Source organism: Neoarius graeffei, chromosome 5, assembly GCF_027579695.1.
Source record: "Neoarius graeffei isolate fNeoGra1 chromosome 5, fNeoGra1.pri, whole genome shotgun sequence".
NCBI classification, from domain to species: domain Eukaryota; kingdom Metazoa; phylum Chordata; class Actinopteri; order Siluriformes; family Ariidae; genus Neoarius; species Neoarius graeffei.
In genome coordinates, this window is record NC_083573.1 from 62320878 (window position 1) to 62336460 (window position 15583).

The 15583-nt window shown below is 38.2% G+C and overlaps 1 protein-coding gene across 3 annotated transcripts in view; it reads right to left on the reverse strand.

The window, feature by feature from the left end:
- The window catches only part of thrap3a (thyroid hormone receptor associated protein 3a), a 264720-nt gene that overhangs the window by 33339 nt on the left and 215798 nt on the right, over positions 1-15583 (reverse strand). The window contains exon 1 of one of the 3 annotated variants that reach the window (XM_060922189.1): positions 11309-11660. The exons of 1 other annotated variant lie outside the window; for it this stretch is intronic. The gene's annotated coding sequence lies outside the window, so the exon portion shown is untranslated. Of the gene's footprint in view, positions 1-11308; positions 11661-15583 lie in introns of those variants that run through there. One more of the 3 variants, XM_060922187.1, reaches the window with a different exon arrangement.

Consider the following 15583-nt stretch of genomic DNA (forward strand, 5'->3'; position numbering starts at 1 on the left):
TACATCATTACTGTCAGACAATTATTTGTGTTAACAATAGGTGTATCTTTTTTGTCATGCTTGTACAACAAACACAGGAGTCCTACATCACACATGTGACCTGACCACTGCTAAAAAAGAAAAAAAATTAAAAATCAGCATTTATATTGCGCTCCATCTGGATCAAAAAACTGCAGACCAAACACTGAAAGTCCATGTGCCATCTTTGTTCAGCACACAGTGCAGATTTGGTGTGAAGCCACCTACTTATAAAATCCAAGAGTTTTTCACTTTGGGTAGCTGTTGCTTTTGGCTCATAGGACACAATTTCCTTCAGCTTCCAGACAGGGAGGCTCTTTGCTAACTATGCAAGCTGTTTGCAGCAGGGTATGAAGAGTGAAAATTTACTGACCTGGATTCAGTAGTGCATAACATTTCCATATGAAAAGAAAATATAGAAAATTCTCAATTGTACTCATTAAAATATTTTTTTTAATTAAAAACTTTCAAACAGATTAATTTCAATTAAAAATTACTAATTACACCCCCAACACACACACACACACACACACACACACACACACACACACACACACACTAATTTCAATATCTCTATCCCTAATTTTATTGTATAGTTGAGGCCAAAAGTCTGCACCTCGGCTAAATATATTTCATGTCAGTGTTTCATAGTGTTTCATGTTCAGAATGTTTTTAAGGTAATTTTAAAACAAGTGATTAGAAACAGATTTGTTTCTGTTTTAATTCATGTCAGAATTCTAGTTTGTCAAATATTTACATACATTAAGTTTGTTTCAACATTAAGTCCCTTGCGATAATTTGGAAGATTTCAGAAATTGATGTAATGACTTTTAGGAGCTTCTGATTGGCCAACTCTCATAAATAGGAGTTCATTGGGAGTACACCCATGACTGGATTTAACAGCCAGTACCTATTGCTCTTGATACTATGGGAAAATCCAAGCAACTCAGCCAAGACCTCAGAAAATAAATTGTTGACCTCCACAAGCCCAGTTCCTCCTTAGGACCATCACCATGAGCAGCTGTACAAACAGTTGAATGCAAATATAAAAGCCTTGGGGCACACAAACACTGCATAATTCATGAAAGAGGCAAAAAAATAACTCCCAGGGACAAACAAACTTGTGGCCAAAAGGTTCAACTGAACCCCAAGACAACAATAAAGGAACTCCTGAAAGAAGTGGAGGCATCAGGCACTAAAGAATGTACATCCACCATTAAGAGTTCGACATTACCATGTCGAAAGACTGACATGCAAGAAAGAAACCCAGCATTTAAAAAAAACCTGAAGTTTGCCAGTAATCACCAGGACTAAGACTTAGCCTTTTGGAGGACAATAACTGAAGTTTAAGCCATAATGATCAGTACTCCATATGAAGGAAAAATGGTGAGGCTTTTAATCTGAAGGCGATTATGTTGTGGTGGTGTTTCCCTGGAAAATGGATTGGACACTTCAGAAAATAGATGACAATGCAAAAAGAGGATTATCTAGAAATACTGAGGGAAAACCTCAGAACATCAATGAGAACATTGAAAATTGTTCACAACTTGGTCTTCCAGCAATGATTTTAAGCATACCTCAAAAGATCTAACAAAATAGCTTTGTAACAAAAATTTGTGAACTGGAAAAAAAAATGTGTCCATGCAAGGAGGCCCACAAACATGGCTAAGTAACACCTGTTCTGTCTGAATAAATGGGCAAAAATTCAGGTAAGGTATTGTAAGAAGCATGTGCAAGGCTACCCCGGGTGTTTGATTCAAGTTAAGCAATTATAAGGCAATGCCACCAAATATTAGCAAGGTGTATATAAAATTTGCATGTAAACAAAAGGAGATATCATGCAGAATTTGCGAAGTCTACTTCCAAAGTAATGCCCAGATATTTAGCTGATTGCAATACTATGAATGAGTGTCTGACAACATGGAAAGGATCCCTTTTGTAAACTTCAGTAAACAGCCCCTGTGCGATAATCAACTACAGGCACCGAATGGGGCACTGCGTCAGAGACCGAAAGAAGAGAAAGGTAAAACAATGTGTATAGAAACAGTCAGTTTCTTTACAGTTATTGATGGAAACAGACACACGTGTATCTCTGTAAGGAGCCTTTCCATGCTCGGACATTTATAATGACATTATGAGCCTGCCAGTGGCAAAAACAAGCGGTTTACTTTGACGAGGACGATGCCCCGTAGAATTACACCGCATCACTGTTTTGCAGTTGCGGGTTGTAGCATTCTAACTCAGTACTGGACTGAGTTCAACTGTTTTTGTCCCTAGTAAATATGGACCCAAAGAGATGCAAAAATAAGGCCCAGGTTAAAAAATCCCAGAGTTTTCCTTTAACACAGGAAATATGGGAACATAAAATGTGGGGATTTGTGAAAACTAGAGTCTGAATGTTTTTATCCTGAGGTGAATGTAAACTTGGCCTCAAATGAAGCTGATTAGTGCCATAACTGTCAGTGACTTCTGGTTGTCTAGATTCAAAGATCCCTTTGTATGCTGAGAAAAATATCTAACTATTGCCACTGTACAGTTGGGGTAGCTGTCAAATGAGCTGATAAAATGAGTTGTACTTCCTTTTTGGCTCAGCCTTTGGCTGAAGCCTATAGAGGCACCTGTCTGTATGTTTAACCGAGTTCAAGCGTGTTTAAGAATGTAATTGGTGTGCCAGCTTCAGGTAGCGATTCCACAATCGCGGTGTGGCGCCACTGCGTACTGACTCTTTAAGTGCCATGTTACGTGACCTCAGCTCCAAATGTAGTCCTCTGTGGCTGAGCAGTCTATAGTGCTGTCCAGGAAAGGAACATGTTTTGCAACATTGGTTCAAATCCTGGCGTCGACGTAAAAGGCTGAGCTCAGACCTGCACAGGTCTCTAGTAATTAATCACAGCCCAAACTACTGATGTATAAGACAAACACCACACAGGAATCTTGAAATTGCGTTATGATATTTATACCACAGTGCTGTTGAATTCTCAACTCTGATTAGTCTGAAGATTTTTTTTTTTACAGCACATCTCTGACCATAGTTTCAGCTGTATTACACATCACAGGTTTATATCAATGCGCTTATTCTAATGCATTATAACTTTCATAGTAACAGCTAATTCACAGGGACTTACATTGTGGATGCTCCACATAAACAGGCTCAAAATGTCTATAATTGTTGATGTGATGAAATTTTCTGTCAGAAGATGTTTAGAATTTATGGAAGAAGTTTACAGTGACCGTGCTTTGTAAAATTCAGAGGTAAAGTTGTAACTTTAAATTTGCAGTTTCTTGGTAACATAAGTCGCATTTGTATATTTTTCTCGAGAGAGAGAGAGAGAGAAAAAAACAGACTGGTACTCTTATAATGTAAGTGATAAAGAAACAACTTGTATGACATTCTTTAATAGGTACAAAAAACTTAGCATTGGCAATTTGCTGTTGCTCAAGGAGAATGACCAACTTTGTGGTGGTTATGGCCCTTGCTTCTTAATAACATAAGAGATGGGGCTAACACCAACACTATGTTTAATGTTTTGGTGTTAAGAATAAATCTGATTTGTATTTTTGTTGGCTATGAGTATGATGTATTTATTCACATTACCAAAAATTATCAAGTTTCTTTTAATCTGTTATAATAAATAAGCACGTTGTATTTAAATAGAAAATCTTAACAATATGGCTGGCTGATGCAGACATGGAAGCATATGACTGGTCTCTAATTTCACTTTTCTGAAGAGAACAACTGGATTCTAGGTGTGAGAGAAACAATGAGATGCTTTTCACGGCAGGAGATTAGTAAAGAGTGGCAGTTTCCAACAGAGACTGTACTCCATGGCCATGATTTAATGTCTAAAAAATACTCTGTAAAAAAAATAAAAATAACTCTTCAAAATAGCTTTGTGCATTTGTAACTCACAAAAACACACACCACCTCCTCCCCATGTCCTTCATGTTCTTGTTCTCTATCTAAAATGCACACACATGTACAAACAAATGCCTCCCGAAAATGGCAACTGCAGCTTAAGCCTCATCACCTGTTCGATTGAGAGGCTTCAAGTTGATACAAACAATTGTGAAGCAACCTGATATGGCAGCACTAAGCGCCCACCACTCAATCAACTGCTCTGTCATTAAGGCCAGGGATATCACATAAGCAGCCACAGTCACATTTGCTTCTATGAGAGACAAATAGGGAATCAGCTCCTCTTATCTAAGGCCAAGGTAACTGATTTTTTTTTTTTTTTAGAAAAAAATATTCCATTAGTGTAACAAATGTGGTCAAATTTTTAGCGCTCAGTCAACACATAGACAAGCTAAATTAACAAAATATATCTATAACTGAATAGAATTTCTTTCTTGTCATCGTACAGTAAAAATTAGCTTGCAAGTCCCAGTTGAACAGAAAAGTCCTAAAATGCAAAAATATACATTATAGATTGTATAATACACATTAAACATGTAAATTTGTAGATACGATGGTATATCAGTTGATTAGCGGTACTCATAGATATACACTCATAGAAAGTGTAAAAGTGGACCACAATAAATAAGTAGCAACCATGACACAATGACATTCGATGATATTCACATTTCAATAGAATGGTTAATAGTGTGAAGGTTAATAACAGTCGTAGTACACAGTAACGGAAGCAATATCAAACTACAGAGCAGGAAGTCTACTACTATGAACTAATCATCTATGGTTTAACCTTGTCTCCAACATCTGCATTAACTGCTGGGTTTTCAATATTGAGCTTATATATAATTATATAACACGTGAATCTGTAAAATTATTTACTAATTATGATACTGAATTGAGACGTGGTGCAGTCAAATTTGCCTCTCTATATGCTATATTTTTACTGAGCAGTGATGCCCCTACTACATTCATCATGGACCACACATGGCTTTCCTCTCCAAACCCTTACAATTACAGTCTGTTTAAAGCATGATGTAGAAATACAAAACTCCACAACCCCACACACACTGATCCTTTTTTAAGGAATTCTGCTGATTCTCCTTAAAGGTTTATTTTAAAACAGATACAGCAGTATTCAGCTTAATGCAAATCTATCAGTATATTCAGTGCAGTTTTTCTTTGTATTTTTATTACAGATTGTTTTAGCAAGTGATTTTAAAGTACACAGTTGGTAGTTGGACTTTATTCCAAAATATCTAAAACCAGAGGTGGACAAAGAACCCAACTTCATGACTTAAGTCAAAGTACAGATCCCACTGGTCAAATGTTACTCCGATACAAGTAAAAGTTGTACAGTCAAATTTTTACTTAAGTTAAAGTACTGAAGTATTTGCTTTTATAAATACTTAAGTATTAAAAGTACATTTTCTGTCAACGCATTGTTGTATTATTGCCACAGCGCTTACAAAACCTAATGCTTCTGAAGCAACCGACTGGATTTACTGACTAGCTTGTAGAACTTGTGGAATAAACACCTGGTAGAATGTTACAAAGAAAACAAAACTGAACTTAAAAAGAACCATTGTTATTTTCTTTTTTTTTCTAACACTCCTCCCCACCCCCACAAAGCAGCATGGTAGTGTTCTGACACAGCTCTGGCAGTGTGTGCACACATGTATGTGTATGTTAATCAGGAAGACCACGGGCGCAGATAGAGGGTGGGACGGGTGGGATTCGTCCCACCCAGATTTAAATTCACCTCGTTCGGTCCCCCCCACTTATAGGGAGGAAAAAACCTCTATGCTGTCTTTCTTTGCACAAGGCAAACCTCACGGAAAAATCAAAAGACTAATTACCATTCGGTTTATTGAGGTGCACAGCAGTGTATACATAGTTGCAACAACTCACATAAAACAAAACAAAGACTGATATTCGGTTGGTTGAGCTGCGCAGACTGCACAGGTTGCGAGCTCGAGCTTGGTTGCTATGGTTACCCACAACAAGTTTGACAGGCATATCGGGGACAGCTCCTAGTTCAGGACCCCAACATGGCATGATGAAGGGTGCCAAACCGAAAAGGCAGAAAACGATTGCATCGTTTTTTAAAAAAACAACGACTGTAAGTAAACTGTGCCTTACTTTATCATATCACCTTGCAATTTTTTGATAGTCTGTTCAAAGTAATGTCGTAGTGAAAGTAAAATCGTACGGAGTAGAGATGCCTTTCTGGTAGCCTCCTTCTTTCGGTGGTAGCCTGTAGATACAGTGCTCAGAAGGCAGTTTTAATGTTCAATCTGGCGTTCCTTCATCCCTGTAAGCTAACGGTTGCAGGGATGAAGGAGTGATGGTTTTTTTTGTCTTAGCTGAGTAATGTCGCCGCCCTGAGGGCATCAGAGTATATTCCTCGCACAACACATGTTGGGGGTGGGGTTGGTTTTCTGGCAGCTTTGTCCCCCCCAGTTCAAAAAACGTATCTGCGCCCCTGAGGAAGACCGTGGAATAACTGTAAATGCAACTTGTTCCGAAAATAAAACTGACAATCCAACCTGCTTAAAACCCAGGTCCACACCTCTAGCTTAATAACTGCCCAACAGCAACACTGCTTTAAGCAAGACAAAAAAGTGCAAGACCATCGTCTGACATCAAATAAAAAAATTCCAGCAATTTGTTGTGACTGACTAGTGCAATACTGTCCATCTCACAGGTCGGTCTCACGTGCGCATGCACAAGTGTATGTATTCATGCACATATGAATCTGGTGTAGTGGTTAGCACTGTCGCTTCACAGCAAGAAGGTCCTGGGCTTGAGCCCAGCGGCCAGCAAGGGCCTTTCTGTGTGGAGTTTGCATGTTCTCCCCATGTCTGTGTGGGTTTTCTCCGGGTGCTCTGGTTTCCCCCACAGTCCAAAGACATGCAGGTTAGGTTAACTGGTGGCTCTAAATTGACCATAGGTGTGAATGTGAGTGTAAATGGTTGTTTGTCTCTGTGTCAGCCCTGCGATAACCTGCTGACTTGTCAAGGGTGTACCCCGCCTCTCGCCCATAGTCAGCTGGGATAGGCTCCAGCTTGCCTGCAACCCTGTAGAACAGGATAAGCGGCTACAAATAATGGATGGATGGGTGGATGGATGGATGAATCTGCCTGTGGAATCATGGTGGTTTAACGTTAAGCTAGCTAGTCAGGGAAGCTCCACCTGACATGCTAACAAAATCTTTTCAAACTCAAAATCATATTGGGTAGCTAACATTACTAGAAAAGAAAGATTTCTACATTTTGTTTATTTGGCAAGATTATGCTAAAACATTTCTGAAAGCACTTCAGATAAGTTAATGTTATTCATCTTAGCATAACTCTGTTTTTACATGTTAACTAACAGTGTTCAAGTTAATTAGCTATGTGTTAATGTTAGCCATGGACAAGGCTATGGCAACTTGGCGGGCAAATCCATAGAAAGTCATTTGACTAACCAGACTGCATAGCTATTGCAATGTTATCGCTAGTTCTAAAAGCACATAAAACTTTATTGCAAGCTTTCTCTTGGAATAAAATGTTTACATACCTCAATATGCTTCCACAGGTTGGACAGCAAATTTTTGTAGGCTGCGATGTGCTCCATTTTAGGCAAACAAAGCAAACATTTAAAATGAAATGTCTCTTTGTTCCTTTCAGAAAACTGAAACATGGGTTCTAGCTATAGCCCTGAGTGCGTGCATTCCCCAGAAGAACCGCCTCCTTCCATTCTGCCATCAACTGATCATGTTAAATAATGCTGCTGAGAAACCATTGATCTTGAGTTTATACAGTCTACGGGCGTGACCTGACCCTAGTGATTACTGATCATCTGTCTCAGTGTCACCTGCGAAAAAACAATCACGTTTTAGAAAAGAAAAAAACCATCCACTTTCAAAGCCACTTCATAGTAACGAGGACCTTGACAGAAATGTAGTGCAGTAAAAAGTACAATATTTGTCTTTCAAAGGTAGTGAAGTTAAAGTCATAAGTTGCCAAAAAATTAATACTCAAGTAAAGTACAGATACTCAAAATGTGTACTTAAGTGCAGTACTTAAGTAAACGTACTTCGTTACTGTCCACCTCTGTCTAAAACTGAGTGGACCACATGTGGTGAGTGTTCTTGTGGAACTGGAAGAACTTGGTATAGAACTTGGTATATTCAAAAGCGCTTTAAGGATATTACTACATATGCCCCCAATACTGCACTAAGCCAAATGTTAACTTATACTGACATTTACATCACTGTCTTGCTGCTGCTAAACCGAAGCTTTATATGTTCAAGTCCATACAGATCGTTAAACACCCAAAAACCCAGACACAACCCTCCATAAACTGACCAAAGACGGTTAAATAAAGATAGACACCAGAATCCCTTTATATAACCATATTTGGGAGCTTATTATCCCCTTTGGACACAAGGAAAAATGCTATGGAACTTCATGTGTACAATTGTACAATTGCCCGAAGGGGTTATTCAGATATTATACAAATGAAAGGTAACTCTTCAATGAAAAGTAAACTCATATTACATGGGCATGAGTGTTTTACTGGGAAATACGTCACTCATATTTTTTCATACGAGCTACATCCAGGACATGGAGATTCAAAACCGTGATATAAACAGAGGATATTACACGGTTGTGCAAAAATATGAAGTTTATCTTCGAGTGGTGAACATATTCATGAGTGAGCAAAGTGAACGAGTGAAAATATTTTCAACACAAGAAGATACACTTCATATCTTTACACAACCATGTAATATTCTTTATATTATATGGACACATCCAAAAAAATACGCAAGTTAATCAAAAGAATTTTAACTTTGAACCAGTTTGCCATGTTGACAATGTGTGTCAAGTCAGTTGGAAAACACCGGGAGTGACATGATCAGAGTGAAATATCGGGAATTATGTCATTCAGATCCGCGATGTATTTGGTATAAAAAATGCGAGTTTTTCAACACAAAAAGATAAACTTCATATCTTCAAGCCAATGTGTGATTTTCCTTTTATTATATAGACACATTCGCAAACAAAGTATGCAAGTTCATCAAAACAATTCATTGATTTTCTCATGAGTGACATACAGAGATTTATGTCACAGTTTTGGTTCTCCGTGTCCCGGATGTAGTTCGTATGAAAAATACAAGTGGTGTATTTCCCAGTAAAACACTTGTTTCCATATATCTCTATACATGTTGAAAATACATTCACCACTTGAAGTTAAACTTCATATCTTCATGCCGCCATGTAATATCCTCTACGTATTACCACAGAACATCACACAATATATTCTGTGACTTTTATTTGTCCAGTGTTTTCAAAATCAGAAACATAAACACTGCATCTACACTAGTATATGCTCTCAAACGTAACGCTGCTAAAGTGTATCTTTCCTTGTTGATGGGGTGGTACATGTAAAGATACAGCTCTTGTACCTTTAACGTGTACCTTTTATATAAAAAGGAAAAAGGTGCATACAGTCTACCTTTAAAACTTTACTCTAAAACATCATTATGATCCAATTAAGTACTCTAAATCATTTTTAAAGGTGCATTTTATATGTTTCCGGGTGAAAGATTAAATATAATGAATGGTAGCACACCAGTGAGAAGGAAAAATGCAGTTTATTACTGTACCCTTTCTTATTATAGTGTAATTAGCTGCTAGTTTAGGTAGAGGAAAATTTAATTTTTAGACAATTCTTATCGCTTTAGTGATTTTTAGAAAGGTAAGCTTCAGAGACACTGTGTAGGGGAAAAATATCATTTTTAGAGAACTCATGCCTCTCAGATTCTTAGAAGGTCAGACACTGTGTCTCATGTTTATATAAGATGAAGAATGCTGTTTGTGTTCTATTTTTTAGGTTAGTATAAACATGTGTATGTGCCGGAACAGTGTTTAATGATAGAGAGGGTGCCAAGGCTGGACACCCTGAGATTAAGAAGATATCTGATATGCTATTGTTATTTTGACATCTATAAAACAGGGTCTATGGAAATGGAGGGTGAAATTCTTTCATTCGGGAAAGCCCTCTTGCAAGCAGTGCTTTAATAAATTCATTTTTCTGTTTGTTTCTTCCTAACAGCCTCGAGTTTTATTACACTTTTCCATCACACTTACAACCAAAAGACAAAATTACTTTATCAGTGTTGCTTGTTTGTGTGAAGGCGTGACTTACACTAGCAGTGTTATAACCTACTCATAACAATAAAACAAAATTATGATAAACACAAAGATCAGAGCATTTGACCAAATAGCCTTCATAGTTCTAAATGAGCAGCATGTGTGGTGTACTGATTCAGCATACACATTTAAAAACTATGATAACTATTAATTAATAAGAAGTCATCATTAATTAGTACACTGTAAAAAATGATTTGTTGTTTTAACTTAAAGTTAGTGCAAGGGTTGCCTTAAGGGCTGCCTTAAAATTTTTAGTTCACTGAAATTAATATAGTAAGTTCACAACAATTTAACTTACTATGTGAATTCCAGTGAACTCAAAATTTTAAGGCAGCCCTTGCACTAACTTTTTTAAGTTAAAACAACAAATATTTTTTTTACAGTGTACATATACTCATATTCTCAGTAATGTTTTGCCTCTTATAAAATGAACCAGGGCGCACTGCACACCACATATACACCATACACCACACCACATATACACCATACACCACACCACATATACACCATACACCACACCATACACCACATATACACCATACACCACACCACATATACACCATACACCACATATACACCATACACCACACCACATATACACCATACACCACATCATACACCACATATACACCATACACCACACCACATATACACCATACACCACACCACATATACACCATACACCACACACCACATATACACCATATCATACACCACACCACATATACACCATACACCACACCACATATACACCATACCATACACCACACCACATATACACCATACACCACACCATACACCACATATACACCATACACCACACCACATATACACCATACACCACATATACACCATACACCACACCACATATACACCATACCATACACCACACCACATATACATCATACACCACATCATACACCACATCACATTATACATCATACACCACACCACATATACACCAGGTTATACACCACATCGAGTTTCACTGTTATATCCTTGTAATAAAGATTATAAATGTGGAATAACATTTGGATGGCATGTTATGTTGTTGAAAACTTTGCATATATATGATTCAAGTAGATTATGAATCTTAGAAGTCCTACTTGTTAATAAAATCAGCGGATGTAGCTAGTGCTATTTTAAATAACGTCACTGATTATTCCTAGAAAACACTCACCGACTCTGTGTGATCCAGATGTTTGAATCGGATGTTTTTCGAAAGGCTACAATCTTCTTTGTTTATCTTTCATTTAGAGACCTCGATCACGCAATAATAATAATAATAATAATAATAATAATAATAATAATAATAATAATAATCAAGGCATCAGAAGCAGAATGTCTAATTCGGGAACATCCAGGTATCCTCTGTCAGTAGTTTAGAGCTCAGTGTAATGAAGCTCAGTGCGCTGCGATACCGCTGGCTGAATGGCTTTGATCCACAGCTGTGTTATGAACCGCGTTTAGACTGGAGCGTACTGTAAGTGCAGAATGAGCCGCACATGTTCAAGTTGCCTCCTCCTCCTCCTCCTCTGTGGCACAGAGAAAGTGCGCTACAAGGTCCCAAATTACCCCATCTACCACTCGATAGTCAGCCAAAATACTACGCAAACAAAGCATGACATACCCTAGGTGGCGTACTACCCTGACTTGCTGTTTACTCCAGTAACATGGAGAGTTGGAGGGGCTCCAAGTGCATTCCACCTGTCAAACATGGAGCTGACAGTTTCCCAGACTCTTTACACTTTTATACTCGACACTAAATTCCATTTCGTAAAAAGATATTTAAAACAGTAGGGGTGAGCGGGGAGACTTGGGACTTGTTTTCAGCTTTTATAGATTGTGTGAAATTCTTTGCAGGTATTGCATTAGAGAAGATTTACTATACCCTCTTGCTACAATATTAGTTTCTCAGCTTGTCACATATACTGGCTTTGAAGCTTCACTTTTTCTGTCGGTTTTTTTGTGAGGAGACATGAGACATTGAGGGAAGATATGGGACATGCTAAGAGACTTGGGACATAGTGGGGAGACATGGGACAAAAAATATCTAGGCCTACATGTTTAATTTTTATTTATGATCAAAACTTGTACCTTATGAACTGTATGAACACACAATGCCGGTAGAGCGAGAGATGGATGTCAGTTCACCCACAACCTGACGAGACAAAACAGTTCCATTCTCAAGAAGGAATGAAATAAGCTTAATCCTCATGCAGGTACACTCCCACATTTTTAGCAAACATTTTTAAACAATTTTATATTTATAAAACACAAGAAAAAAAACCTATAACATGAACTGTCCCAACTCTCCCCATCTGGCCATTTTGTGGAAAAAAATCCTTAAATGTTTTTCCCCAGAATTTAAGTTTAATAATTAATAGTATATATGGAGGTGGCACAGTGGTGTAGTGGTTAGCACTGTCGCCTCACAGCAAGAAAGTTCTGGGTTTGAGCCCAGCAACCAACAGGAGCCTTTCTGTGTGGAGTTTGCATGTTCTCCCCGTGTTCACGTGGGTTTCCTCCAGGTGCTCCGGTTTCCCCCACAGTACAAAGACATGCAGGTTAGGTTAACTGGTGACTCTAAATTGACCATAGGTGTGAATGTGAGTATGAATGGTTGTTTGTCTCTATGTGTCAGCCCTGCGATGACCTGGCGACTTGTCCAGGGTGTACCCCACCTCTTGCCCATAGTCAGCTGGGATAAGCTCCAGCTTGCCCGCAACCCTGCACAGGATAAGCAGTTATGGATAATGGATGGATGGAAATTGACCGTACGTGTGAATGCGAGTGTGAATGGTTGTTTGTCTTTATGTGTCAGTCCTGTGATGATCCGACAACTTGTCCAGGGTGTACTCCACCTCTTGCCCATAGTCAGCTGGGATAGGCTCCAGCTTGCCCACAACCATGCACAGGCTAAGCAGTTATGGATAATGGATGGATGGATTTCTCCAGCAGACATTACACCATAGAATGGAGGTGGAAGTAGAAAATACAAGTTTTGGTTAACATAAATATTGAACTGCACAGACCCTACTGCAGTGTCCAGCTTCATGGCCCCAAAAGAAGTAGATTACTCTAAGGGGCAACATCTAACTTCTGATGTAATCTAAAACCTGATTGATTGAAATTAATTTATGGGAATACAAACTATCTCAAGTCTCATCCGTCTCAAGTCTCCCTGTTCTCCCCTACTGAATTCCCACCACAGGTAAAAAGCTAATAATTCTAGTCATGAATGATGTCCTGTAGCCTATACAACACCTTCACCTGAGTAAAAGTTGAAATAGTTATAGGTAGCCTAAAAATGTGATTGAGTTAGTGTTGACATGCTAGCAATATATACACTATATGGCCAAAAGCATATGGACACCTGATCATCACACATGCATGGGTCTTCCCCAGACTGTAGCCACAAAGTTGAAAGCACATAATTGTCTAGAATGTCTTTGTATTCCATAGCAATAAGATTTCCCTTTATAGGAATCAAGGTGTCTATACCAAACATGTTCCAGTATGACAGTGCCTGTATGCATAAAGCAATCTCCATAAGGGCATGTTTTGCCAAAGTTGGTATGAAGTATGGAACACAAATGGTCTGCACAGAGCTCTGACCCCAACTCTATTGAATTTGTTTGGAATGGTCAGAGATGTCATCTAATGCTCTTGTGGTTGAATGAGTAAATCCTCACAGGCATGTTCCAAAATGTAGTGGAAAGCTTTCCCAGAAGATTGTACGCTGTTACAGCAACAGCAGGGGAACAACTCTATATAAATGCCTATGGTTTTAAAATGGGATGTTCAACTGTACTAAACCTAAATATAAATGTTATGGAACCACCATGACTCTGATCAAGATAAAGTAGGTAGGACCCCTTTTTGCTCACATAACAGCCTCAGTTCTTTATTATATGGATTCCATAAGGTATTGGAAACATTCATTGGATATTCTGGTCCATGATGACATGACTGAGTTGCATAATTGCTGCAGATTTGTCAGCTGCATGTCCATGCTGCTGATGGATGAAGTTCTGGTGACTGGGGGGGGGGGGGGGCTGTTGAAGGACAGAGACCTCATGTTATCATGTTCAGGGAACTAATTTGAGATGACTCTTTTTCGCAGCTGCTTTTATGCTCGTCACAGTTGGAAAGAGTCATTTTTTTTTGAGTTATCATAGCCTTCCAGTCAGCTCGAACCAGTTACCTTTGACATCTCTTATCAACAAGGTGTTTGTGGCTCACTTGAAGGTTTTTTTTGTTCCATCCCCAGGAGGTCAACAGTTTCTGAAATACTCAAACCAGTCTGACACCAACAGGTCAGTGTGTGTGTAATATATATATATATATATATATATATATATATATATATATATATATATATATATATATATACACACACGTGTGTGTGTGTGTGTGTGTGTGTATAACATGATACCTTTTTAGTTATTTTCCGTATGATAGTGGACAACTGGATAATTGTGTGTGTGTGTGGGGGGTTCTAATCATTATATCCTTAATATCTTTAAGCACACTATGCACCAATAAAAATGAATTAAAAGTCTGCATTAGAGCAAACTGTCTATGAGTATGTTGTTGATAAGGATGATATTAAAAACATGATGTAAATTTGAATGTCTGCAACAAAGGGTCAGAGGTTTGAATAAACAAATTAAGTGGTTTAAAATTAAAATAGTGCATGTTTCTATGAATATATTTCTGTCACAACAGACGTTCTTCAAATTTTCTAAATTTATGAGTATCTTAGTGCAATAGTTGCATGTAATTTTACATGACTGGTCCATAAAAGGTACAACCCCAATTCCAAAAAAGTTGGGACAAAGTACAAATTGTAAATAAAAACAGAATGCAATAATTTACAAATCTCAAAAACTGATATTGTATTCACAATAGAACATAAACAACATATCAAATGTCGAAAGTGAGACATTTTGAAATTTCATACTAAATATTGGCTCATTTGAAATTTCATGACAGCAACACATCTCAAAAAAGTTGGGACAGGGGCAATAAGAGGCTGGAAAAGTTAAAGGTACAAAAAAGGAACAGCTGGAGGACCAAATTGCAACTCATTAGGTCAATTGGCAAGAGGTCATTAACATGACTGGGTATAAAAAGAGCATCTTGGAGTGGCAGCAGCTCTCAGAAGTAAAGATGGGAAGAGGATCACCAATCCCCCTAATTCTGCGCTGACAAATAGTGGAGCAATATCAGAAAGGAGTTCGACAGTGTAAAATTGCAGAGTTTGAACATATCATCATCTACAGTGCATAATATCATCAAAAGATTCAGAGGAGGACGACCCAAGTTGTCATCAGCGCTCACTTCAAAAGCCTGCATCTCTGATGGTATGGGGTTGCATTAGTGTGTGTGGCATGGGCAGCTTACACATCTGGAAAGACACCATCAATGCTGAAAGGTATATCCAGGTTCT